The sequence below is a fragment of the Octopus sinensis genome, linkage group LG10, assembly GCF_006345805.1.
Source record: "Octopus sinensis linkage group LG10, ASM634580v1, whole genome shotgun sequence".
Classification (NCBI taxonomy): Eukaryota; Metazoa; Mollusca; class Cephalopoda; order Octopoda; family Octopodidae; genus Octopus; species Octopus sinensis.
The window spans coordinates 31,683,467-31,688,877 of record NC_043006.1 but is presented as its reverse complement, the minus strand read 5'-3'; positions in this window follow the sequence as shown (position 1 = coordinate 31,688,877).

Here is a 5,411-nt window from a genome sequence, read left to right as displayed (position 1 = left end):
GAGGAATTTAAAGGGGGCTCTATGTCGGTATTCATGGGATTAAATATAATACGTCAGTGTTTGTATATGCAATAATCACACCACCAAGACAATTATATATGTGGTTGTGTATGTATATATATTGGGGCACCTGTAATGCTAAAGATATATACATACATGCATATATATATATATATATATGTTACATTACTCAGCTTTACTTCACAACCACGAATAAATTTGTTTTTAATTCCATGAAGTGTTCATATAAAGGAGAAGCCGGTTTCTGTGTAACAAAGCTCCATAACTGGAATTTAGACAAAGAAACTAAGGAGTAAATAAGCTTTCGTAATGTCTTGACATTTTATACTGTTCCGCTTACTGCCTAGATTTGCAGAGCCTGTTACTTGTCTTGTTTTGCCATTATATCACAATTTATTTAATATGTTAATATGCAATTTGTAACAGCGTTATGCAAACTAAAGAACACATGTACCAATGTTCTTTCTATATTGCTGATATTTGCATATTCTTTGCAGATACATATTGTTTTAGCACCCCGTCTTGCAATGCAATAGTCTAATGTGGTGAGGTTTCTTTTGACTATTAATAATCACACGTGTAATGTTCCCCAAAGATGTGATCGATAATCCGTGAGACGTTTGTTGTCGCTTAAAGACTTCTCTATCTCTGTTAGATCGATAGGTATCATGTAACCATTTCTTGATTTTGTTTTGTAAAATCCAAACCTCAAAAAACTGATGTGCTTTCACTCACAACCGAGAAAATCTGATCTCTTTCTGAAACCACTATCCACGATATTTTAACGCACACATCTCTTCCAGATTGTCCCACCTCTTCTAAACCAATACTACAAGTGCTGGTTCTGAACGAAATACCATTCTGGACTGTCTGTACCTATTCGTATTCTTGACCAACACATGTTCAAACACCTTAAACCACTTATCCCATGCAAATTTAACCATTAGAAGCCAACAATACATCTGCATTAATTGGGTCATCTCACCGCTATGTAATCAACAGAAGGGATTAAATATCTTACTACCCATGTCCTGTCCTCAATACCTTCTAGCACTCCTGGTACTTGAAGCTTGCTACCTGTTTGAAGGTTACAAAATCTCCGAGGTTCGCTATTCCGTGTTGTATAAAAGAATTTTATAAGAGACTACATCTCACATAAGACCATCACTAAAAAATAACACAAAGTGAGGTTTATATCTTTCACAAGTGTGAGATCGGATCAGCGTAATGTTTAGCGGTTATTGTTCGGCATTTACTAAATTAACCATACTCTTGTCCACTAATTGTTTTATTGAGTACCCCTACAGCTGCCGTCCATTTTTAAGGGAACATCAATCCTCTTAAATAAGGATGGCAGGTGCTTGTGGTAGTATCCATGGTGGTGGTCATGTTGGAAGTTGGACTGATGGCATTTGTAGTAGCGATTGTGAGGTGGTGGAGACGGAAGTGACGGTCGTGGCACTGATAACGTTGTTGTTCTTGTGCTTGTTATTTGGCCAGAAGTTTGTCCTGATGTAGAGCACTTTGCATCAAAGACCATCGGTCCATCTAGTCTCTTGTTGCTGTTGTTGTTGGTAGTGGTGGTCGCTGCAGTAGCGACGAGGGTGATTGTGATGATGTTAGTAGTAGTAGTAGTAGTAGTAGTGGCGGCAGTGATGGTAGAAGTTGTAGTACAAATAGTAGTAGTAATGGCTGTGTTGGCAATGGTGGTGGTGGTAGTGATAATGGTGGTGACGGCAGTGGTGGTGGTGGTGGTGGTGGTGGTGACGGCAGTGGTGGTGGTGTTATTAGTAATATAATATGAATGCGGCCAGCAATTTCTTGAGTGTTTCCACTCCATGCCTTGATTCAATATTTAAGGTGAAATACCTCAATTAACTTCACCAATAAACACGATAATTATCTTAAGGTATTTTAATGAAACTACCACCAATACATTTTATATCATTAAATTTCTACTCATGTCCAGTTTGTCATTTTTTCTAATTTCCTTTTCTTTTTTCTTTCTTTCTTTCTTTCTTTCTTTCTTTCTTTCTTTCTTTCTTTCTTTCTTTCTTTCTTTCTTTCTTTCTTTCTCAACTGTTTGTTTTTTCTTTATTGTTTCTTAAAGCTTACAAATATTCTGTCTTTCCATAATCTTATCAGTCATTCGCTAACCTCACTTCTGTTTCTTTAACCATTTCTGTTTTTAAAATGTGTGTGTATAGACAGACAGCTAACTAGCTAGCTAGCTAGCTATACATACATACATACATACATACATACATACATACATACATACATACATACATACATACATACATACATACATACGTACGTACGTACATACACACACACATACATACATGCATACATACATGCATACATAGATACATACATACATACATACATACATACATACATACATACCCTGTTGTTGATGCTGAAATTCCAATGAAGGAGCCGTGGATCTAGGTTAGAAACTGGCACTTTCTCTATTGGCAAAACATCTTGAAATAAAACTGAACAATGACATACATACATAGACATATCCACGTATATATACATACATACATACATACATACATACATACATACATACATACATACATACATACATACATACATACATACATACATACATACATACATACATACATGCATACATACATGCACATATAAATACAGGGTACGTAAGATATTTGAGGGCAGAATTATGTTTATAAAAAACAGAAACGTAATAACAGATAACTTTATTTATAAAGAAAAAATGCTATAAGGATAAAAATAAACCTTTTTTCTATAATGTTATTCATTAAAGCCACCTTCAGCTTCGACAACTGCTTGTATATGAGATCTAAATCATCTACATGCTTGAATCAAGTGGTCCTGGTTCATTTTGGACATTACTCTGACTATGACAGCTTTCAAAGAATCTTTGGTGTTATGGGTGTATTCATTGATCTCTCTCTCTCAACAAATCTCCACGTATAATAAATAGTCCAATGGATTGAGATCTGGGGAATTAGGAGGCCAAATGTTAGGGATTATGTGATCATGAAAATTTTCAGCCATCTATTCCTGTGTTACTAAAGCCATGTGTGATATTGCAGAGTCTTACTGAAACATATAAGGCCTTCCATTGCATACACTGTCTATCCAGGGCTTAACAATTATTTCCAGGACCTCATGTAGGTGACAGAGTTAACCTTAAGGCCTTGTGGAAAGAAGAAAGGAGGCATCACATGTCCTTCATTGCTGACAACCCATAAAACCATAACAGTTACAGGAAATTTTGTATGCATAACACTTGGAATTTCAGAAGGGTCTGCACATAACCATCTGTCATTTCTTCTGTCAACTTTTTGATCTTGGTCGAAGTTTTTTTCGCTTGAGAAAAACCAAATCAAATCTTCTTCTGTTGAACTTTTCAGTTTGTTTAAGGACCTTTTAGATCTGATGTAGCGATTTTCCTTTGCTTTTTCTGACAAATTGACCTTTCTTCATCATATAAGACTTATATCTGATGTCTTCGTAGACAACATTTCTGACTGTTCCTTCTGACATATGGATATTTTTTGCAGCTGACCTCAGGGACTTTCTGGGATTGTAATCAATGGTCTAGTGAACTTGCTGGATAAATTCAGGTGTTCCGATGATTTCAGAGCGTTTAAAATGTTTTTTTATGCTTTGATATTGGTGATACGTTTCCATCTTCAGTCTCTAGCTCCTTACAAACCTGGTAGACGAAAGATCTGGCCACTTTTAAAAATCGAGATATTTTTAAATCCCTATGCTTAGCCTTTATAACCACAATAACAGCATGACTCTTTATTTCCTGAGTTAGCTGAGGGTCTTCCATTATTATTTTCTGAAATAAAGATTATATAGAGTTAGAAAAAAATGCAGCAATGACCCCAAAAAGGTATGCTCTTAAATACCTTACGCATCCTGTACATAAGCAAAAACTGGCATTCCGTCGGTTATGAAGACGAGGGTTCCAGTTGATCGGACCAACGGAAAAATCTGCTCGTGAAATTAAATTAAGACATGTGAACCCTTGTTATAGTTCTCAGTTTGACACAGAATGTGACAAGGCTGGTCCTTTGAGTTACAAGTACAACTCATTTTTTGTCAGCTGAGTGGAGCAACCCCCTATATATATTCATGTATGCATATGTGCATGTGGGTATGTATACAGTAATCTATCGACTCTCACAAGTCTTACGTCCCAAAACTTCCGCGATAAGTGAAAATCCGCGAAGTAGAAACAGTACTGTATTGTATATATTTTTTCGTTTTATTTTTATAATTTGTATATATTTATTTTATTATAAATGCAAAACAACACCACGGAGGAATTGGCGTAAGCTTAAATAATAAACCGCGATAGATGAACCGCGATAGGTGAACCGCGATATGGCGAGGGATTATTGTATACGCATACGTGCAGACAATGTTATTTATTCTAACATACACGTGCTAACAAACAAATACACGTATCTATAAGCAAATTACATATACAAACATACACTGAATCCTTAGAACATAATACCACTATAAATACGAACATTATACACTCGTACGGAACATCATTTAGACAAGAAAACATTCGCTTGAACAATGTATACACACGCCAGAATGCATGTTTATAACGTATATACATTTCACACCAGACGTACAACCATATCTAGTAGTGTTTAAGCACGTGTGCACATAAAGACACACACACACACACACACACACACACACAAAACACACAAACACGCGCAGACATAAATCTCATCTGTTTGCGCACATGTGCGTATGCACTCAAATATACGCATATTTGCATATGTTCACATGCACACACACATATATATGTGCATGTGTGCACAGACACATGTGCATCTCCACATATAGACACACAGTCACATGCATAAATGTGTAAACTCATACATGCATACTTACATATATATACGTGTGTGTATATGTGTGTGTGTGTGTGTGTGTGTGAGTGTGTGCGTGTGTGTGTGTGTGTGTGTGTGTGTGTGTGTGTGTGTGTATGTGTGTGACCCCAGAGATGTATATACACACGTGTCGCCCATATACATCCGTCAAAGAGTGAAAGTCGTTAGAGTTAGAGCGTCGGTAAGATTTCTTTGCGGCAATCGTTGTGGCTGTCCGAACTCTGACTTGAAATTCCGCCAACTTCAATTTTGCCTTTCATCATGATCGATCGCGATCGATTTAGTATCAATGAAATACGGAGCAGAGATGATTCCTCTCTTCCTGTCTTTCTTTCTTTCTTTCTTTCTTTCTCTTTCTTTCTTTCTTTCTTTCTTTCTCAACTGTTTGACAGGTGTCTGTGTGCTTGCTTCTTAATTGCACAGCCATGTCTGCGCCCAAGTGGTTTATACACACGCATGCAC